The 24,494-nt window shown below is 35.7% G+C and overlaps 1 protein-coding gene across 1 annotated transcript in view; it reads left to right on the plus strand.

The window, feature by feature from the left end:
- The first annotated feature begins 6,489 nt into the window (after positions 1 to 6,489).
- LOC140152636 (DNA-binding protein RFX2-like) overlaps positions 6,490 to 24,494 on the plus strand; it is a 39,677-nt gene continuing 21,672 nt past the window's right edge. The window contains 1 exon segment of the mRNA XM_072175060.1: positions 6,490 to 6,642. The gene's annotated coding sequence lies outside the window, so the exon portion shown is untranslated.

Raw genomic sequence — 24,494 nt, forward strand, 5'->3', positions numbered from 1 at the left:
CTGGTATTTAGGACCATTTTGCCCCTTAAGTGGGCCCCGAAGTGGGCCAATTTGCCCTACTAGTCCCCAATAGCCATAGGCTATGAAAGTTTTGACACTAAAATAATGAAATTTTCCAAAATAATGAATTGGCCTTTAGGCTAATGAAATTATGACCTCATATTTCACTAGGCCTAGGTGATGTGCCAAAATTCGCACCCCATCTACCCGCTGCCACCCCCGCTCCCTCACTCTACCACCCCGGTAAGCCTACACATAGGCTAATAAAGGCTACCGTAAAATGGGGGTAACTTTGGGCACTTTTCAGAGTTTTTAAACCACGTACTGCTTCCAAACAAAACTAATTCTATTTCTAATTATCTCTTTTTTTTTAATGACATTAGGGTTCCCTTCTACACCTTGAAGTTGAAAATACTTTTTAATGATTTTGTAAGTGCCCTAGGGGTTAAAAAATAGCCTGACCAAAGTTACCCCGCATATGGGGCAACTTTGGTCAGAGTAGGCCTATTACATTCCATGAAGGAAAAAAAAAATTGATCTTCGCTGAACATGGGCAAGTTGTTGTTTTTTGTGACATTTGACCCCTTGCAAAGTTAATCAAGCACACAATCTATGCTCACAAATAGCGATTCTTATTTTTTCTGGAAAAAAAAATGTAAAAAAGTGCTCATTTTTGGTCAAAAATCCTGATGTTTTCGTAAATTTCAAGGAAATTGGACATGAGCGACTCTGTGAGCGACTATTATTTCTTCCAAATATATATCTTAACAAATTGACACCAAATATGAAATAGGGCCTACTAAAAACAATATTTAGAGAATAAAGGTATTGTTTTTAGCCGCTTAGTGCATCTATCGTCTCATATAACACGGGCGACATCATTATTTTAAGTAAAACAACGAGGCGGAGCTGAGCCGAGTTGTTTTACGTCAAAAAAAAATGATGTCGCCCGTGTTATATGAGACGATAGAATGCACGACAGCGGCTAAAAACAATACCTTTATTCTCATTCTTAAATACTTCAATTCAAACAAAAATATCATAAGTAGGCCTATTACAAATTTTAATAAAATTAAATTCTACATTTTACAAGGAATTACCTAGGGCTTAAAATCGATCAGTCCCGTTGTTGCAGTGCGCCTCCGATTGGTTCAAATAGTGAGTACGCGTATCGCGTCGATTCGCACGCGCTGACCCGTGTGATATCGTGTCATATCACACGGGTAAGAACCAATACGATTGCAGGAACGTTCTCAACTATATATATATATAGGCCCTATAACTGTAGGCCTATAACTAGAAGAGAATAGGGCCTATTTGACCCAGGCGCGCGGCGGATGACATGATCGAGCCGGCAACTTGTGAAACCGCCCGGCCGTAGGCCTATGGCATTTTCCAATATAGTCGGTTAGTTTTGTGGGGTTCATTATCGAACCCCAACGGTTTTAGCTTGTATTCATACATACACGCTATGTAACGGCGCGCGTGATTGGTCGAGAGCCGGGCATAAACAGCGTTTATGCCCGGTGTCCCGGATGCGTTATTTCTTTCTGCAACCATAATGGGCCGCAATGCGATAACACATAGTACATACATGTAATTATAGGCCTATGAGGCTAGATATAACACGAGTTTATTACCATTATTATTTCTTCTTACTTAAGGCGATATAATACCCCGATTTTCATCAGTACCCCTCTTCTTTTTTTTCTTGCAAATTTATTAAGTACATATATATGTTTATCACCTCATGTCCTGAACTTATAAAATATATCTACATATAAAGTGACTTTCAACCATTTTAGTAAGTCATTTTTAGCCCTATATATTTTTTGTTTACTGTAACCTAGTAACTCAGATCTGTGTTTCATAACAAACCATAATTTATTCTTTTCAAAATGTTCAAGTAGGGTACATGAATAGAATACATTAAATCCTTTGTTATACTCTCTATAGAAAATCTATAGTGGTGCATGCAAAATACCTACCATGATATAACACTGAATAAATTAAATAAACACTTATACAATGGATGCATAGTAATTAGTTGTTAGGAGAAGAAAAGGCTATTAGGTCACCGTATGTCAGGTTATAGGTCAATTGGTTCAGGTCAAATTTAAGCATCAATTTTGAATACACATGTGAGAGTCTGTGATATCATATGAGGCATAATTTTGATATTCTGTCTTTAACTGGATATATATCGAGAAGTGCATGGTGGATATACTAATATACCTTGGGATGTAAATGGTGAGTACAATTTAGAATGCCTAGTTGAGACGGATTTCACAAATAAATATAAAATAGTTACCAAAATCACAAACGTTAAGCTTACGGAAAACTACCCAATATGGTTGTATAGGTGACAAGAAATACAATTTTTTCATCATTGCTGTAGTATGGTTGTTGTAACCTGTTACCTATGGCTTAATTAAGTTTCAGTGCAATAATGTCGCAAGTTAAAAATACAAAATATAGCTCAACATTGAAAATAGAAGCATTTTAACCAGTTCCTTTTTTGATAGTTGTGGAGCACCAAGTTCATGAAGTCATAAAAGAAATCAGGAACCACTTATTCCCATTTTACATATCAACTTTATTTCCCTAATGTGTTAGCAACACATATCCAAAATTTTAACGAAATCCGTTGATAGTAAGCTTTCCAAAATGAAGTGAATTTAAATCATCAGTGATGTACCTCCTTTTGGCTTCTATCTGTAAAAGCATGTAAGCTACATTGATACCGATACCACCAATAAAACGAGAAGATTTGCCCCTTCATTTTGCATACCACTTTGTCCAATTTTTTTTGTAATTTCTTCACAAAATGCAAAAAAATTCAAAACAAAATCAATGGGTGTAGTACCCCTTAAGGGATCTAGAATGAGCGTTTATTGCGTTTCGATAGTATTTTTTGAGGGACATGAGAGCACCTCAGACCTATCGAATTGCATTCTGAATACGAAGCATGTCTTTCTGATATCAAATAATTTTCATTTTTTGAAAATCACAATAGGCCTATAATACAAATTTTATGACAAATTATAAAAATTTAATATTTTTCAAATTTTTGACATATAACAGTCCTCGAAGTAAATTATATAAATCTAATGATATATTCTTAAAGTGTATGTAGCTGGGAGGAAAAGCCGACGGTCAATTGAAAATTTTGACCTTTCATATTGAAGATATGGATTTTTTCCCAAAAGACCTTTTTTTTTTTTTGTGTTTTGGGAAAAAAATCCATATCTCCAATACGAAAGGTCAAAATTTTCAATTGATCGTCGGCTTTTCATCCCACCTACATACACTTTAAGCATAAATCATCAGATTTGTAAAGTTTACTTCGAGTACTGTTAAATATCAAAAATATCAATTTTTAATGATTTGCCATAAAATGTGTATTAAATTGCAATTTCAAAAATCAAAATTATTTGATATCAGAAGGACATTCTTCGTATTCAGAATGCAATTCGATATGTCTGATGTGCTCTAATGTCCCAAAATAAATACTGTCCAAACGTTCATACCCCAGCCCTTAATAAAATAAAAAGAAATCGATAGAATTAAAATTCTACAACGTTTTACCTGGGGTTCGAACCCACAATCTATGTATCCATAGTCTAATGCCTACACGACTGTGCTATGATTCGTTGTGCCAGAAAGGTGTTTGTTTATGATACTTATTGATTACGGAATAAAGTGCATACACACAATATACTATTACTAGTATATTAGTACTAATAAATACGAATATAATCCTAACCCTAATCCCTAACCCTAACCCTAACCCTAACACTAACCCTAACCCTAACCCTAACCCTAACCCTAACCCTAACCCCTACCCTAACCCTAACCCTAACCCTAACCCTAACCCTAACCCTAACCACTAACCCTAACCCCTAACCCTTACCCTAACCCTAACCCTAAGACCTTAACCCTGACAATAATGAACCTTGCCTCGGACTATGCGGTTAGTGATATATTGCGGCCCATTATGGTTGCAGAAAGAAATTAAGCGTCCCGGATGGGCGATCGCCGGGTAGGAAAATGAAGGAAAATCACAATTTTTAATGATGTTAGGGGGCCTAATTGTAATTTTTTGTTATTATTTTGATGAAATAAGAATCATTTAATGTTCTAGTATGTATGAACGGGGTTCATTCATATAGGCCTATTTTCATGACTAAACGGTTGTTTATGCCCTCGGGCCGCAAGCGGCCCCTCGGGCATAAACAACCGTTTAGTCATGAAAATATATGAATGAACCCCTAATTTATATTCAACATAGGCCTATTTTTTTGTGATATTTCAAGCGTTTTAAAATTTCAAAATAATCCCATTCAATTACACGGTTGACGATGAAAATTTAAAAAGAAAAAGGGGCGGCAAAAAAAATTAGTAAAGAAAAAGGGGCGGAAAATTTTGAAAAAGTAGAAAAAATGGTACTAAAGTCTTATTCAGATTCCCTTTTACAAATTAAGCGTAGGCTACTGCTAGCCGTCCAGCGCGTATTATCATGCACAAGGTCCAATGTACATGCACGCTTGACGTCGCGCGCGTATACGCGATGGTTAAAGCCTTAATGTACGATCTTTTTAAATTTTTAGATTTTTCTTTTTTTCTTCTAAAATGATAATATGCAATCATTATGAAAGTTCCCAATACATTTGGACGCGAAAAACATTGGGAATTTGCAAAGAAACAACATCATAAACTTCACCTCTATCACTCGAAACATATCGCACTATTTGGATCAGGACAGCGAGTGCGGCCTCAGAATTAGTCTCCTACGCGGCCAGTTTGGTTACGCTCCCTCCGCGTGGGGAGGGAGCGTAACTAAGGTAGGTCGGCAGGTCATTAAGGATTGCGATCGTGGCCGACATAAAGTCATAATCTAAAAAAATTATGACTTTATGTCGGACCAACAGAATCGTCCCGTTTTACTACAAATAGGACGAATTTGACAGTTTCCTCATAGATTTAAGTTATAACATGTGTAAGTATTACAAATATGCCAAAATATCGGTTTTGAAAAAAATAAAGGTAAATTCTGAAAAAAGATCGTACATTATGACTTTAAGCTGTCAAATGAAATCTGAATAAGACTTTAGGTTATACATTGCTTTTAGGGCGCTAGCGCCTAAAATCCTCCTATTTTTTTTTTTTTTTTTTTTTGTCTTCACTTTTTCAAACCACCAAAAAAAATTGGGTCAACCTTTTCGGGTAGGCCTAGTCCACTTGCCATTGTGCATACTCTGTATATTGAATTTAAGCTTAAAACTCCGATTTTATTAATTTGTGCACAATTGATAGATTTTCACAACTGATCATTTTTTCAGTCACCGTAGGCCTACTCCCTCTGTTTGTTAGCTTGCGATTAATAAACTGGTAGTTCTAAAATCAGAATTGTTCAGTATTGAAGTGCTTATATAAATGACATTATGATGTTGCATTCAATAATATAAGGCAAAATAAAAAAATAAACATGTTTCACGTCCCCTCCCGCTTCCTTTTTTGAGGTTTCCTCAAATATATTTTTATTTTTTGAAATTCAGTTAGCCTATAACTTTTCAAAAAATATGTCTAGGAAGTTGGAATGCTTTCTATAGCCTTGTTAAGATAAAAGAAACATTTTAGGAAGGTTTTGTGATCATTGGAGGGGGTGTAGGCCTAACTCTCAGAACAACAAATAAAAAAGGGCCTCCTTCTTTTTCCAGGTATTATTGTAGGCCTATACGCTAAAACAGCTCTAAGTATGGGTATTTACACCAATTTTGCGATAAAAAATAGAAAATAAAAAGCCCCCTCCTCCTCCTTTTTTTTCGAAAACCCGGACGTGAAACATGTTTTATTTTTTACTTAGCCTAAGCCTACGTAGCTAGGCCTATACTTTACTTTTACTAATATAATTTATAAACTTTTTCATACAAATTTTATAGGGCCTAGGCCTACTAGTATTTTGATGTAGGCCAATAAATATCAGTATAATTTCGAGTTCAACTGAATGCTTTCATCATGATTTATATATAAACATGTTTTATTTATCAAAAATCGACTATGGCATAGTCTAGGACTTGACTTGCAATTTGCAAAAAATGACTTGTTGACATCTCTGGGAGCATTGCACCCGAGATTGCACCAGAATCACCCGAAATCCTGGAGTCTTTCTATTCACGTGACGGTTTTGTGAATGTTGCAAATTGGGTGTAAAAGTATCACAAGACACAAGAAAACACCCAATTGGAGCGAAAAGGGGCGGGCTTAGCAACCAATCCAATATGGCCGACGCGGTTGTCGTGCAACGCAGCTCACTTGTCGTTTTCCGCTTGTGTGACCGCATTACAGCAAATATACATCCTCTTGGCAACGGACTATTGCATGAATTTTGCTCAGTAGCGCCATAAATATGTGATGAAAACTAAAAGTAAATGATAAGATAGCATATAATTATTTAGATATAAGTTATTTTGAACAAAAAAGCGTGCATACTTAACTCACAAATAGTGAAAAATAAGGACTTCACTGATTTGCGCGGAGAAATATATGAAGATGTACAGTGACGAGGATTAGCAACTGTTGCCTTGAGAATAAACGCCATAGTCACCGTAGTCCTGGCGACTGTTACCCGCCAACTACAAGGTAATTTTTTCCTTTTGATATGCAAGAGGCGAATCGGCACTTCTGTATAGCAGATACTGAGATAAGCGATGTTCCAAATTGCCATAGATTATCAATTCTTTTTCGAAAAAACGGCAAATAAGACCTCTTCAAATTGGGTTGGAGTTCCAAAAATGGCGTTGTGGGAATGTTGTGCTTGTTTTCCCACATCCGCATTGTATTTTTATTGCTTGAAAATCTCAGTAGCTGGCTACGGAAGTTGGAAGACCGAAACGTTCTCTTCTTTTGTATCTTGTGTAGTAGATAGAAGTTAGCCTCTTTATCGGTTTATTTTACCTTAAAAATCAGCGGTTTTTATCAATGGATTTTATTTTTAATCACTCAAAACGCGTGTCATGATATGATGATGATGTTGTCCACGATGGTTCTGTTGTGGAAATACGTGTCCACAATACAGAAATGGGATGGCGAGGGCCTACCAACATGACCATGCACCATCCATGTACATGACTTACATGACTTACATGAAGTGCCACACCATTCCTCCCTCTTCTCACTTGGTCGCGAGATCCTTTTTAGGGGAGGGGAGGGTCATAATGTGGCTTGGGTGAGTGGGCTTTTCGCCCTTAGTAACCCAAAAAGGTTTGGAGTTTGCTTTTGAAGTCGTTGATGGTTGGAGCTAACACTGTAGAATTAGGTAGCCTATTCCAGTCTGTTATAACTCGTTGGCTGTAGAAATATCGTCTTGTATCTACTCTCATGTGTTGTTTTTGAAGTTTCATTGGGTGGCCTCTTGTACCTTGGTATTCTGCTAGTTGGAACATGTCTGTCGGTTTTATGTTGTCAATTCCTGTGAATATTCTGTACGCTTTGGATCAAGTCTGCTCTCCTCCTTCTATCTTCTAGTGTCATAAGATTCAGTTCCTTTAGTCTTTCATGATATGGTTTGGATTTCAATTCTGGTATTATCTTTGTCGCTCTTCTCTGCACACCTTCAAGCAGCTTGATGTCTTTCTGTTGGTATGGTCGCCAGGCTTGTATACTGTAATCTAAATGTGGTCTGATGAGGGACTTGTAAAGCTGTAAAACAATTCTCTTGCTCCTGTACTTGAATGTTCTTTTTACCATCCCTAGTGTTCTGTTCGCCTTCTTTGTTGCTTCCGCTACCTGCTTCCCTACTTTAAGTGTATTTTCCGTCCAGACGCCCAAGTCTTTTTCTTCTGTTGTACTTGCTAACGCTTTATTCTTCATTTGGTACTGGTGTTGTGGATTGTTGTGTCCAATGTGCATGACTGAGCACTTGTCTACATTAAAGCTCATTTTCCACTTGTCAGACCAGTCCATGAGCTTGTCTAAGTCATCTTGCAGTTTCTGGATCTCTACATCTGAGCCAACCTTGCTTGTCATCTTTGTGTCGTCTGCAAATTTACTGATCTCTGAGATGATGTTTATTTCCAAGTCATTCATGAATATGAGGAAGCAGAGTGGGCCTAGGACGGATCCCTGTACAACTGAACTTGACACATCACTTGTCTTGGATTTTGCTCCCTGAACTACTACCCTCTGTTTTCTATCAGCTAGCCACGCTTGTATCCATCTCAGTACTTGGCCTTCTATGCCGTGAGCTTTTAGTTTTTGCAACAGTCTTTTGTGTGGTACTTTGTCGAAGGCTTTTTGCAGGTCTAAGTAGATGACGTCAACAGGGTGCTCTTCAGCAATATGCTTTGTTACCGTTTCTAAGTGCATTAGTAGGTTTGTAGTACAAGATCTGCCTTTCATAAAGCCATGTTGAGTGTCTCTGATGAGGTTATGTTTGTCAAGATGGGTAGTTACTTGGTCTTTGATTAGTTTCTCCATTGTTTTGCAGACTACTGATGTGAGACTAATCGGTCTGTAATTTCCAGCTGATGATCTTGGCCCCTTCTTGTACACAGGTGTTACATTTGCCATTCTCCATTCTTCTGGTACGTAACCTTCTTTGAGGGAGAGGTTGAAGATTATTGCTAACGGTTCTGCTAGCTCGCTTGCAAGTTCTCGTAACAGCCTTGGGGAAGCGTTGTCTGGTCCTGCGGCTTTGCTGGGGTTTAGCCCAAGCAAATGTTTTTCAACTTGTTCTGGTTCAATTGTCATAGTTCTGAGTATTTCACTTTCTTCACCATTGAACATTCTTGGCGCTTCTGGTGGCTCGTCACCTTCTTCTGTGAATACTGATGTGAAGAAATTGTTAAGTTCTTCGGCCGTTTCTTTGCCTGGTGGTATTACATCTCCGTCTTTATTCTTCAATGGACCAACAGTGTCTTTCACTTTTCTTTTAGATCTGGTGTATGCATAAAATCCCTTGGGATTTTCTTTGATTGAGTCAGCGATACTTTTCTCATACTTGTACTTTGCTTCACGTATTTTCTTCTTCGCTGCCTTCTCACAATCTCGGTAATGCTCTTTGTCTGTTTCACTTTTGGTTGTCTTGAATTTCTGCCATGCTTTCTTCTTTTTCCTGACTGCTTTCATGGTTGCTCTTGTCATCCATTTTGGCTTTGTTTGTTGCTGGTTTGTCTTCATAGGTATGTGCAATAACATGTTTAAACTTTGTAACAATTTATTGGATTAAAAAAGTAAAAAAGAAATTATAGCCTAAAAAATGAGCTTTTATTAGGGATCTAAAATGAGCGTTTATTGCGTTTCGACAGTATTTTCTGTGGGACATGAGAGCACCTCAGACCTATCGAATTGCATTCTGAATACGAAAGCATGTCTTTCTGATATCAAATAATTTTCATTTTTTGAAAATCACAATATAATACAGATTTTATGACAAATTATAAAAATTTGATATTTTTCAAATTTTTGATATATAACAGTCCTCGGTAAATTATATAAATCTAATGATATATTCTTAAAGTGTATGTAGCAGGGAGGAAAAGCCGACGGTCAATTGAACATTTTGACCTTTCATATTGAAGATATGGATTTTTTTTTTTTTTTTCCTTATTTTTGTTTGGTGTTTTGGGAGAAAAAAATCCATATCTACAATACGAAAGGTCAAAATTTTCAATTGATCGTCGGCTTTTCATCCCACCTGCATACACTTTAAGTATAAATCATCAGATTTATAAAGTTTACTTCAAGTAGGCCTACTGTTAAATATCAAAAATATCAATTTTTAATGATTTGCCATAAAATGTGTATTAAATTGCGAATTTCAAAAAATCAAAATTATTTGATATCAGAATGCCATTTTTCGTATTCTGAATGCAATTCGATATGTCTGATGTGCTCTAATGTCCCAAAATAAATACTGTCCAAACGTTCATACCCCAGCCCTTAAGCATAGCCTAATAGATAACAATATACATACTATGTATAAAAAAAATATGAAACAAAAACATACCGAAACGAAACCCCAAGAATGAACGCACGATTAATTATAATATATTGCATAGGCCTTAAGCCTATGAGATGAAATTAAATGAAACGATAATGAATTTCAATGACGAATTTGCTTTTGCGAAAGGGATCGTTACGTATTTTCAGACAAATTTGACCTGCAATTTGACAAAAATCAATGACAAACATGAAATAATGCTACAATATTGAAATCTAATTATAGCACAATAGCGAAATTGATGGTATAGGTTTTCTGAAGATTTTTCTGGACAAAATTGAAATGTCTGGTGTACGAAAATCAATGACACAAGTGCAAAATACTCTGGGAAAACCTATAATTTCAAGGTCCAGCATTTGTTAAATCAACCATTGTTGATTCATTTTGGGCACCAAAAGTTTGTTTTTTTAACCAAATAATTTTTTTTTTTTTTTTTACAGTATACCTTTATATTTATGGTTAACCGATTTATACTTATAGTAGAAATGTTAAATTTTTGTTGATGTGCAGTTAGTTTATGTTTAAAATGCTAGCTGAGTCATTCCATGTCAACTCCTGGGATGTGCACCGCAGCACCTCTTCAATTTTTTTCTTTTTCTGTGTGTTGGTAGATATTGATGAGAAAGTAAAATCCTGAAAATTTGAGCTTCATACGCTATTTCGTTTTCCCGTGGCATCAATTTGAAATTTAGGGGGATCAGCGTAAAAAATGTGTCAGACATTTTGCCCCACCATCAACTTTAGGTATGTTGAAAATATGTTCTTGGACAACATTTCTGAGAAATAGTGGCTTGGGGTCTTGATGACTTTACATTAAAAATATCAGTTAGGCTTGCCTACTTACATAGGAGTCATTCCAGCCACATCAACAAAAAGGGTTGGTTGGTCAGTGGTCATCCCCTTAAATTTTGCTGAAAATCATTTCTTGCATACCTCTATGAGCATAATGAACACATGGAAAAAATTAATGCTCAACTCCAAGCGGTTTGGGAGATATAGCTTGTCAAAATTTGGCCCAGACCCCCACTTTTTGCTCTCTCGAGTCATGTCGTTGAATTAGTAGCGTTTTGGGACACTCATATTTTGACTTTGAAAAATGATATTATGCTGAAAAGTACTAACTGGGGTAACTTTTACCCAGAAAAATATAATCTGGCCTCAGAAATAGTGTATCTTATCTACTTAAAAATTTAAGGGTCTCTCAACAAAACCTTGTTTCGTTTTGTGAAAATTTATTTGTCAAAAACGAAACGAAAAGAGGTTTTGAAAGACCCATAACTTCTTTAGTAGATAAGATACAATGTTTTTGAGGCCAGATTATGTTTTTCTGGGTAAAAGTCACCCCAGTTAGTACTTTTCAGTATAATATCTTTTTTGCAAAGTCAAAATATGAGTGTCCCAAAACGCTACTAATTCAACGACATGACAACTTTCGCTGTAATTGAATTATTGCTTTATAAATAAGACCCAATTGAAGCCATTTGGTGGGGGATTTTGACACTATTATTGTTATTTACTATTACTGTCAGATAGCATGAGGCCTAAGGGTGTCTAAATACAGAAGCGAAAACGGCCAGTTGTTTATGCATATGCAGGGGGGTGTTTGGAAATTGGGAAATTTTGCGCGAGAAAATTTTTGCCGCAATGAAGCTATTATTATGGTGCAAAAGTGGAATAAATTCACATAAAAGTGATGCGTGCGGAGCGCACAAAATTGTCACTTTTGGAGCTAAAATGGTCAAATTAATATGAGGTTAATTTGGTCAGAAACCCACATACAGGCATCAATATTGGGGGAGGGGATGATTGTATGGACCATCCCCCTGGTAAAATATTGGGGATCCCCCATCTCCCGGGATCTGAACGTGAACGTGCACTGGTCCACTGACACTTTATAAGACTTGAGACTCGCAATTCCTAAAGCATGAAGCATGCATGGATTGATCATATTTATGTCGAGCATATTGCATGCCTGCCAACCGTTCTGATTTAATCGGATTCGTTCCGATTTTTGAGGTCAAAGGTCACAAAAATTTGGAAAATCAAAAAAATGTTTTTTTTTTTTTTTTTTTTTTTTTTTTTTTTTTTTTTCAAAGTTTTTGGCGACTTTGAGAACCACTGGACCTATTCTGAAGTGCTAGGATCATTCACATTTAATTTTTTTTTTTAATTGGAAAAAATTACGAACAAATTACAGTTTGTTATTTTTATATGCAAACCATTAACCAATATTTACCTCGTCATGTAGCACATATTATAAATGCATGGAAAACCAATGCATCTATAATATGTGATACATGTAGAGGTAAACACTGTCACTAGTTAATGGTTTACATATTAAGGATAACAAACTGTAATTTTTTCGTAATTTTTTTTTCCTTCAAATTACCTGTGAATGATCTTAGCACTTCAGAATAGGTCCAGTGGTTCTCTAAAGTTGCCAAAAACTTTGAAATTATTTTTTTTAAATTAGAAAAAAAAAATTTAATTCAGAAAAAAAAAAAAAATCCAACCTTGAATAACAAGTAATTTAGGGTCTATAACTTCTTTTTTCCAAAGTTTTGTGTCGCTTCTCGCTTCACTCTAATTAGACACCGACCTTAGTTCCAAAGGTTGGCAAGTATGCGCCATTACGGGTGACCGCACCCTGTACAGATTTTTATTTTTACAATGCTGGCAGGTATGATATTGACTTTGGTGACAAATTGTGACGGACCCCGAGCCCGCAGTATAAATAATTGTCACTTGCTTTTGGGCCAAGGATCCGCCTTCAACATATTCAGCAATGCCTAAAATAATCACAGGCCTATAGGCCCAAATTATACTTCCGATCGACCTGACTGTGCTTTGTAGTCACTATATGGGCAATTTAACTTTTACGTGCATTGTAACCTCTCTTTTTCTCCTTTCTTTCTTTCCTTCTCCCTTTCTTTTCTCTTTTTTGGGAGAAGGAGGGGCGTCCCCCTTATTCGTGCCTGCATTACGCATAATAATCCCGGATAATAATATTGTGTTAACACAATCTTCTCGGTCTATTGCTTTAAAATCATGTGCAGTATAAGGCCTATATGCTTAAAAATAACCATTATAGGCCTATGTATACTCACAATCAATCCTACTTTGCCCCCTCTCTCCCCTCCCTCTCTCTTCTCTTCCTCTCTTTTTTTTCGTTTTTTTTTCTTTTTTCCAAATTACCTGTGAATGATCCTAGCACTTAAGAATAGGTCCAGTGGTTCTCTAAAGTTGCCAAAAACTTTTTAAAAATTTTTTAAAAATTTGTTTCCAACCTTGAATAACAAGTAATTTAGGGTCTATGACTTCTTCTTTTTTCCAAAGTTTTGTTTCGCTTCTCGCTTCACTCTAATTAGACACCAACCTTAGTTCCAAAGTAACAGTTGGCAAGTATGCGCTGTTACCGTGAGCGCGTGCTTCGCGCGCACCCTGTACAGATTTTTATTTTTACAATGTTGGCAAGTATGATATAGTAGAGAAATATCCCAATTCGCACCTATATCGGGCTGGGCAATAAATTAGGCCGGTATATCATACCACATTAAAACAAGATAACGACAGAGTTGGACCGACTCTACCCGTTGGTGGAAAATCAAACAATTTTTTTTTGCCTATTTTCTAAGCCCCTATAAAATGAGTAATATACATAGGCTATAATACTCTAGATGGGCATTTTTTCTGAGCGGATGATAGCCGCATAATAATATACATACATGCATGATATCATTTCTTTTAGCCCTGGTCAACAACTGTTGCTTAATTTTGATTTCCTATTTAAATTTGTAATAAAATGTAGTACTACTTAACTTACTTAAGGCCAGAGTAATGGAAGACACATTCGTCCACGGCCGAATTTGAGATTTTTTGATATTTATCAACACTAAGATGTATTCTTTCACTTGAAACTGATAAAATACAACTTACTAATATTTATTCGTATTTTTGCTTGATTTATTTCACTCTTTTCAACTCTAAAAAGTCACATGGCTCAAGACAGCTTAGTAAATTGGCGGAAATAATGAGTCAGAAATGCGCTAATCACGAAATATTGTGATTACGCTACGATTCGTGTCGCGTGATCGCCAAGCGCAACTCTGCTGCGTATGTCCAACGCAGTCAAGGCGCATTCGGTATGTTGTTAACGCCAGCAAAATTGGTGTAAACAAAACAAAAATTTGCAGTCAAAATGGCACTTAGATTTTTTAATTATTTGAATTTTGGCGTACTGAAAGCAGAGATTATAGATTCATTGGTGCAAAAAGATACATATTTAGACCATGCACCAGATACAGCTTTTACAAGTGTGAAAGTCTTACCGTTTTAAAATTTAAGGACGTTTTGTGCATAATTTTGACATTTTTTTACTAAAACGTCGATTTCTCAGAGTTCACTTTTGACAATATTGCGCGATTTTTGTGACAAGATAACTAGAAAAATATGCAAGCAAAGGGTAAACTTTTTGCACTATCCTTTAGAGTACATCAAAGTCTAGGGAAGGTTTTTTCATTTTTCAAAATATTTGTTTTAAACAAAAATATACACCATTATGTGCAATTTTTAGCTTAATAGAGTGACAAAATGGCTTTTTTCACATGTGTTTTTCAATATTTCGAAAAAAGAGACAAATTTCAAAAAAATAAAAAAACCTTCCCTAAGTTCATGTCTCTTCTTCATGAAAAGCTAACTGAATTTTTTTTACTCCGAACGGAATTTTTTCTAAGTTGTCACAAAAAAATTGGGGTAAAAAAGTGAATTTTTTGATTTATTCAAAAACTTTTTTGAACAAATCTGACGGGATTCCTTGACTCATTTCCTTTCCAAAAATGTATAGTTTTATATACTTTGGACATACAATTCAGAAATAATGAAGCTCGAAAAGGTCCATGTTCTCTCCCATTACTCTGCCCTTAAGCATCAGATGCATGGTTTAGTTCATTTTATTTTCTAGTCATGCATCACGCTCACTGGTGGCATGTCAAATTAGCCAATTCAAGCAAAGTCATTGAGATGGAATAAAATTGTAGCCCATATTGTGAATTTCAATTGTACTGGGCTCAGGCTGCCTCATAATGGAGGTTTCTAAATTATTAAAAAGCAGTTGTATTGCTGTGGCAACCCAGTTTGTTTACACACAACTTCCCTGGTGATGACTTGTTGCTGGTTGTGAATGAACATACACCTGCATCCAGACATGGTAGTGGATAATAAAAAAAACCTCTATGTATGGATTATTCTTTCCTGTGGTGTGCTGCCATGTGAAATACAATTAATAAAAATTGTGCTTGTGCATGGTTTGAGGTTGTGCATACACAATTTGCATATTGCGAAGGCTCTCTTGAAACCACAAGGATCAAGAAAATCAATATTGCAATGTGATATCCAATGAGAGGGCAAAATGTCCCTGATTTATCTTATTGGCCATGGTCCTTCAAAGTGAGGTTAAAGAATAATTTCTGTAATTTGTAAATTGATTTTTTTAATTGTGCTCATAATGTATCACAATCAAATGACATTTTGGGAAATTTCTCTGTTAAAGCTGAAGATCATGCTTGATAAAAAAAAGTACAATGTTTCAAATTTTAAGATTCAATATCGAGGGTTCAGAACCAGAAAGCCGTAACTCACTATGAGCAGCTCTTCTTTTGGGGCTTTTTGGCCTGCATTTACATGCTTTTTTAGGTTTTTCTCATCATTTTCAAACCTGTTTTTAGTGAAACTGAGTGGCATCTCTGTTGACTGTAGTGCCCTGGCGACTTATGTTCATTTTGTGAGAGCAAGTGATTGTGACTTGAGGCTTTCTGGCTCTCACCCCTCGATATTATTATAAATGCTTGTTTGAATGTTGATTGGTCATGGCATGATCACCTACTGATTATGTACACATTGCATTTGTAAAAACTCAATGTTAAGCCTGTCATGCTGTGTTATTTTACTTTTTACTTTGTCTCTAGAAATTTTTTGTGTTTTTGTAGGTCTAATAAATAGGCAAATAAATCAGTTGTACAAAAATATTGTCTTTACCCAGGATGAGTTTTGTTTCCTTCAATTGCAGGCATAAATGCATACCGAGTCACCGACCTCCAGTGAAGATATTCACTCCATGCAAGAAGGGATTAGGGAATCCGTGATTTTAGTAAACTAGCTACATCTTGTTCTTTAGTAAATTTGCCCCCAGTACTTCATAATTGTTCTCAACCCCAAGTGTATTGTATTTGCATGAGTGTTTGTCTCGAAGTAATGATCACGCTGTGTATCTTGATATAAACAAAACTGCACACAATTGGTTCATTTCAGTTTGAAATTGAAATATAAATTTGGTATCCGCCAGTGGATTATACTTATATTAATTTGCTCCCAAGTACTTTTTGTGCTCAATTCCAAGTGTATTTTATATAGTGTCGCAAGTTGGTTATTATTTATAGTACCGTACCTCTTTGTATGAATATGACCACAACTGTGCACACAATTTGAAGAACACAGTGCATCAATCAGTATGCAGCACCTGATGAACACTTCATTTTTGCAGCAACTTAAATTTGTGAATATATCGTGAGCCTTTTAAAATATTTTTGAAAGGTGAATTGCAGCCTCTTTTTAAATACTGTCTGTCTAGTGTTCAAAACCTTGGTTTTATTTTTGGTTTCATGAGCTGCATAAATGAGGTGATTTCTTGTTTGTTTCCAATGTATTTTGGCATCTGCTGTAGAGTGAAATGCTTCCCAGCTAAAAATTGACAAAACTTTTGTGGTGATATGATCCTGATTCCTGCTCTCCCAAGTGCAAGAGAAATTTAAGTAAATAAATAGGGACAGAAAACAAATATGATTTGTCTCTTCTTTTTCCTGATCACAGTCATAGGGCTTTTCAAAAATTACTTCAATTCGTGATCCAGACGCTTCTGTTTGTCAATAAATATTTAGAGCACGGTTATATTACATTTGAACCGAACAAACAGAAAGGTCAATATATGGTGGTAGTACAGATATTAATCAATATGTAGATAATATACATGCACTCTGCCCGGGCATATGGGTCAATTTAGCCTTGGGTAAAGAGATTCACTGAAAGTTTCTCTTGATAAAACAGCAGATAGACACTACATGCACAAAGCAATAATTTATTTCTAATTGGATGTAATGCACAAGAGAGAGAGAGTTGTCATGTAACATTGGTATCAAGGGTTGAGAACCAGAAAGCTATAACCATGATAACTCGCAATGAAAAATGAAACATGCTCATTATGAGTTTTAAGGTTAGCAACTATTTTTAAATGTTCCGATTTGGTAGTTTACAGCATCTTGCGAACGGTAGTGAGCTTTGGCAAAAATTGCGTTGATTAAAGTCATAATGTACGATCTTTTTTCAAAATTTACCTTTATTTTTTTCAAAACCGATTTTTTGGCATATTTGTAATAGGCCATGCGTTTTGAGTTGGGCCAGTAAATAGGTGGAGATGTTACATGCGCGCGACATTTTAGGGTTCATCTTTTTAATTTTCTCAGTTAATATGCAGCCTATGTAGTTAAATTTGGTGTGAAATTAAAGCTTGTGATAAGACCAATACAGTAAACCTTAAAAAAGTTGTAAAAAGTTATTAACATTTGAATAATTTGCATCTAATTAGCATAATGTGTGGGGTGGAGGAGGATCAGGAGGAGCAAATTTAATAAAAGTGACCCCCAGGGGTCATATGATACAAGAGGTCCATTTCTTTTTTCACATTTTTACAATTCACTTTAAACTGCATACTATAACACCATACAATCATATTCCAGATAATTTAATTTGCTTTGAGAAGAAATTTTGCATATTTTATTTTCCGCTCGGGTTACACATTGAAGTCAATGGGAAAATATGCCTTGAAAGAGGCTGGCGCAAAATCATTTTAATTTTATTGAACCCTATGATGTTATATATATATTTAAAGCTCTGACTGAGAGGAATTCAAATATGGAACTTTTAAATATGTGGGGTGAAGCTAACTTTTTTGTTTTAATTTGTCAAATTTTACTGTTTTTCCCTAAAATATTTGGTATTTTCAGTTTATTACTCCTTAGTGTTACACCCTATGTCATTTTAAAGTGCATTTTTGGATTCCTTGGTTCATTTGCAGCCAGAAAATGTATACTTTTATATATATGTTGAGTATAATATGTGAAAGACAATTCATATCTAAACGAAAAACATGCAATTTTCATCTCGCGAAAACATGTAACACATTACCGGCCCAACTCAAAACGCATGGCCAATACTTACACATGTTCTAACTTAAATCTATGAGCAAATTGTCAAATTTGTCCTATTTGTAGTAAAACGGGACGATTTTCTGTTGGTCCGACATAAAGTCATAATTTTTTAGATTTATGACTTTATGTCGGCCACGATCGCAAACCGTAGTCTCATACAAAACTTAGCTTGATTACGCCCCTCCACATGTGGAGGGAGCGTAACTCAAACTTTAACTGCAGAGGAGACTAACTCTGAGGCCGCACTCGCTGTCCTAATCCAAATAGTGCGAGATGTTTCGAGTGATAGAGGTGAAGTTTATGATGTTGTTTCTTTGCAAATTCCCAATGTTTTTCGCGTCCATTTATTGGGAACTTTCATAATGATTGCATATTATCATTTTAGAAGAAAAAAAGAAAAATCTAAAAATTTAAAAAGATCGTACATTAAGGCTTTAATGCATAGCGAGTGTGTAGAAGAATTCAAATTTCACAGATATACTTGGTTCTTGAGTTCTGTTGTAAAGAGGGCTGAAACAACAACACTAAATTGTAAAACATATCTAATTCACAATGTTCAATAAATCAAGCAAATTTTCAAAGTATGATTTGTGAACTTTTGCAAAACATCAAAGTGCTATTTTTCAATAATATATACCTCGTCTACCCTTACGGTTTTCTGGTTCTCAACCGTCGATATGTACATTGCCATTTGCTGCATTCCATTCTCCCCAGGACAAAGTTCAGTAACAATTTAAATAAGCCTGTTACTGGCAGATGTGTATTGAGAATATTACATGGTACAGAAAAGCAGCAGGTCAATTTCAAATTCATAATACTGTGTACATGGCCTGAATATACATTCGTTCAGTCATTTAACTTTACTCATTCAATTTAAAATACATCGGCAACAACGGACATGAGGAAGTACTCAAAAGGCTGCATGGCTTGAATCAAATACCCCTGGCCCAATTTAAAGCCATAAATATGAAATTCGTCGGTCACCACACATAGTGGCGCAGAGTGATTTTTCCAAATTTTCCGTTTTACATAGTGGCGTAAAAGTTTAGAGCTAGCTGTATCCTATAATAGTTATTCCTTTTTGACTATTGAACCATTCCATTTCAAATGGAATTAGGCCACTGAGAGATAACAGTGGAGGAGTATCGTCTCTGTTAAAATACTATATTTTGTCCTTCACGTAATGGCACTATGTGTTACGACTGACAAATTGGTTGATTTTTTTTTTCTAACCCAATTTTTGTGTGCTAATTTTTGTAATGTTTACATTGTACACATGTCCCAACTCACACCTAAATGGAATCAATTTAATTTGTTCTGTTTGTCAGGTCTACAATTTTGAGTAAAGAATAACACACTTAAAATTTGATGGAAATCATACTTTATGACTTTGTATTTAAGGGATCGGATAGCAACGTTTGCATGGTGTTTTTTGTGGGACATGAGAGCCCATCAGACACACCAAATTCCCAAATTGCATTCTAAATACGAGGAATGTCCTAAAAATATTAGGCCTTTTTGGGGGAAAAATGTGTATCCAATATGAAAGGTCAAAATTTTTAAATAATGGTTATAACTTAACGTCCCAGCTACATACACTTTAAAGTACCGTGTACATATCATAAGATTTATAAAGTTTACTTTGAGGACTGTTAAAAATACCAATTTTTAATAATTTGCCATACAAAGCCCACGAGTGGTTTGAAAACAAATGCGAAATGCGATTTTTTTTTTTTTTTTCCGGAGTTTTTTTATGGTATTTTGAGAAAAAAAATCTGATTTTCACAGAATTTTCGCATTTCTTTTTTTTTTTTTATTTCGCAAAGCGCGAGCTTTGAGACAAACCTTTTTTTTTTTTTTTGCCTTATATTGTGTATTTCAAGAAATCAAAATTATGCGAAGGACATATTCAGAATGCAATTTGATGTGCTAAAGTCATACAAAAAATACTGTGCAAATGTTGCTAACCGATTCCTAAAAAGTAAACACCAAAATGCAACAATGATAATTTCTATACCACATAAAAAAACAGTGATTTATATATAGTGTGCTATGCACCTGAATCCACAAGAAGCGGCAAACTTAACAGGAATTCGCTGACCACTGGCCCCAAGGGGGCCACTCACATAAAAAGTTGTAAGCATGCGTGTGAACAAAAACACAGAATAAGGGTCCTTTTTTCTACTGCAACACGGGTCTGTGGTAAGGGTCTCAAAATCATCAATTGATTATATAGCAAATAAGGGTGTCTTTTTTGACACCATGTGTCTGTGCTGAAGGGTATAGTTAAATTTATGACTGCTAAGAATACGCGATTTTGGAGGCCAAAAACGCACTACGATTTTCAAAAATTTGGAGAGTCCCTGGACCTAACAACAAGTGCTGCCATCATTTAAAAAAAAATTGGAAAACAAAATTATTTTGTACAATTAGCGAGGAACCGCGCAAAAGATGAGTAAATGGAGCGTTCACTGAACAGGTAGAATCATTGTAAATTTATAAATCTAAATCTGTCCCTCCTTACATTTCCTTTTTAGCTTATCTTTTGGTGGATGGGTGGCAATTGGCGGTCTCCAAATTTTAGCATGTTTTTGTCGCAAAATATGGTAATTACTAATTAAGTACCTAATTTGCATAATTTATGCATATCATGCAAAATAACCTTGTGCACAGATTATCTGGAGATCTGTATGAGTTATTATTTGCTGCTTAGCTTACAATCTCTCATTTCCATCTCATTTTATTTTCCTTTTTTTTCTTATATTTCTGGATTAGTTTCTTATTTTTGCTTAATTTTTTTTCTTACATTTATTTCCTGATTAGTTTCTTTCTTTTCTTTTGTTCCAACTTTTTTTTGTCCTCATTTGTTTCCTTTTTGGCCCACACATAATATGGGGCTTATGTTGTCATCCAAATGGTTGCCTGGTGGTTTGTTTTTTATTTGGCTGTCCGGGCAGAAGCAAATTCATCAATCAACTGTGCAGCTCCAACGCAATAACCAATCAACTTGTTATGGTGATCTATAGGATATATCAAAGACTGACAACTTCAAACTTGGTATGGGGTTGCATATGGTGCCCTGATGTGCTGTATAGTAGTTTTGTGTCATGTTATTTGCATATTTATGAATTTTAATGAGCGGATTTGCATATCTTACCTACATTTTCATTAATCCACTCTGCAGCTTTATCGCAAAGACTGATCAACTTCAAACTTGGTAGATATCATGGTAGCACGATGTACTAACATAGTTTTGTTTCATGTTATTTGCATATTTATGAATATTAATGAGCTTATTTGCATATTTTGCAGGCTTACATTTTCATTAACTTCAAACTAGTTATTGTATATATGGTGGCCTGATGTGCTGTATAGTTTTGTGTCGTGTCATTTGCATATTTATGAATATGAATGAGCATATTGCACATTATTTACAGTATAGGCCTACTACAAACCTTTGTTATTTACACACTTTTGTGTGGTGCCACCTTAATTACGAACCACGTAACTCTAGTTTATTTATAGTATACCGCTTCATACTTTTTAACAAACACACTGACACACATATTTTTCCCATATTTACAACGCCCACTCATTAGCTCGAGATACTCTAGCTAAAATACAGGTTTACATTTACTATCTTACATTATCTTGCTGTATTTCAGCTAGAGCTCCAAACGACAAGCTTCCGGGTTTTTTGGAGAACAATACTGTTACGTAAGATGAAGAAGAAACCCGCCTCGGAGCCCGCCTCTACTCATTATTTCATTGTACTTATTGCAATTTGCCTCCACATATTACGTAATCAACACAAAGCTTTTGTGAGGATTAGTGAGTGGATAAGAAATTGACAGTGGAGGATACGAAGGACACGCCGATTGTTAGTTGTCAATCATGAATTGCCGCCACGTATTAATATTTTACTGCATGGCATTCCGCAAAACACCAAGACAAATTATGCCGTATTTTTCCAAAGATCATCTCATATGAATTAAGCTGAATGCGATCTGTACTTTTGTAACATTCCGATCGCTTTTGATAACCTATTATCGGCGAATTTGCTTGAAAACACGTGAGTTCATGTTGTGTAAACATAATTAGCATAGACACTCTGGACACAAATGAAATTACGTTGCAATACAATGCAATTTGAATGCGCAGCAGATCTATAGAAATAACGTTGCCCGGTTTTATGCAGAATTAGACCCTGTATGCCACTCATACTATAGCGTGTCTGCGGATGTGTTCACCCGTTATCATAACCCCGTACTCGTGACCCCTGTCCATGTTCCTTTTTGTCCTCTCTTTTTCCTTTCCGTATTATCATGTCCACTGGTCTCTTGGCTCTGTGTTGTTTACGTGCGAATGACGTAGTGTGCATGACACATGCAGCGCCAATATGCTGTTGCCGGTTGCGATGATACGTTTGGTTGGCAGCCAATTTGATTCTAAAAACCCTGGTTTTAACCATATTTTCACTGATTTTGAAACCCAATTCTTGACCGTTTTCAACCAAACATATTTTAAAGATTCCTCAATCTCCTGTATGAATTTAGAGATATTTGGATCCAGACTGACAGAGCCTTTCTATGGACATACAAACTCGCGTACAACTTTATATTTATTTATAGTAAGATTTCTCAAGTAACAAGCAGTAAATTATGAGATTCAGGCATGAAATTCTTTACATACGTACATTGCTTAAATGGAATGATAAAATGGCTTAATGTTATGTCTATAATGATATATATATTCAGAATATTTCCAAATGTATCTATTCCGATACTCTTATTTTAAAACGTCAAAGGAAATGCAACACATTGTATGCAAAGAGAAAGTTATATCTACAAATTGCAAAGTTTCACAATAATGTAACCTCTATGGTCTGTCATTTCCTTGAACCCTCGAAAGTAGAGACAACCCAATATACAGATTTAATAGATGCACACCTCGGCCAGTCACTGCAGCTGTAATTATATACATGAACACATTTCCTGGCATGATATAGGATCCTGCCAATATAAAAAGCTAGGGCATTGCAGACACCACCAGAGCATGTCATAATGGATGTTTTATCACTGCACATGTATCATCCCCAAACATACTTGTTGAGAACCATGCAGGAAACCTTATCAGCATGCACTCAACAATACAATTATTAATATAGTATTGACATATTTTAAACATGTGTGTGACAGAAATACTAAATACAAACTTTCCATTGATGTATTCTGCATTGTGTAAGCAAATGACAGAACTTGAAACCCATGTCCAAATATGAACAAATTAAACCAGAGAACTAAGTATTTTCACATGTCCAAATATGTTCTCTGAAACAAGTACATGTAGTCACCGGTGGTAAGGGCTTTCTTTTGGATAATTTGCGAACATGGGGGAGGGGGGCAAGTGAGAGTCAAAATACTGATCCACCATTGAAACAAGTACAAACGGTCATCTCATGGGGGGGGGTCCCGCTTCTTTCATGCCCCAATATTAGTTGATCCGTTGATATCCCTTGGCAGATGATTCCTATAACTGCCCCCTCAATTACAAAAGTCTACGACACTGGTGGGCTCGCACAAAATAGATAAACCTTGAAAGGAGTGATATTTTTGGCTGATGCCCCAGTAAAGTCATTTGATGACAATTCAAAAAGAATCTTGTCAGCAGTTTCATTTCCAGAAGAAAGGACACACAACTTTGATTAAAAAGGACGCACAACTTTGATTTTTAAAAAAAATTCAAATTGCATACAAACTGGGGCATCCTCTGGCCAGATTTGTCAATACTGAGATTTCTCTGGCATTGTGCCAGTTAATCTTGGCTATTTTGTTTTGCATTTGATGACATCATTTACCTTGGAGAATGCGTTGATTTTTGACATGCGTAATATTTTTGTCATGCTACCTCATTGCAGCTTTCTATTATAAGTTAGCGTGAATCACCTCAGGTAAAAATGAAAATACCAAAGGTCATTCAGTAAAATGATAACATCAAGACTTTCAAACTTGTTCTATAAATGGGTCAAAAGTTGGTATCTATTTATAATATAATATAAAGAGTCTGATTATTAGGAAAAATATTCCTCGATCTCCCGTATGAATTTGGTGACATTTGGATCGACACTGACGGAGCCTTTGATGTACTCACCCACATAGTCAGTCAGTCGCAACATTCCCCTATTTATAGTAAGATGCTGTTCGATGTTTTATTATCCCTTGCCTTGTGAGTGA

This window comes from Amphiura filiformis, chromosome 5, assembly GCF_039555335.1.
Source record: "Amphiura filiformis chromosome 5, Afil_fr2py, whole genome shotgun sequence".
In the NCBI taxonomy this organism is placed as follows: domain Eukaryota; kingdom Metazoa; phylum Echinodermata; class Ophiuroidea; order Amphilepidida; family Amphiuridae; genus Amphiura; species Amphiura filiformis.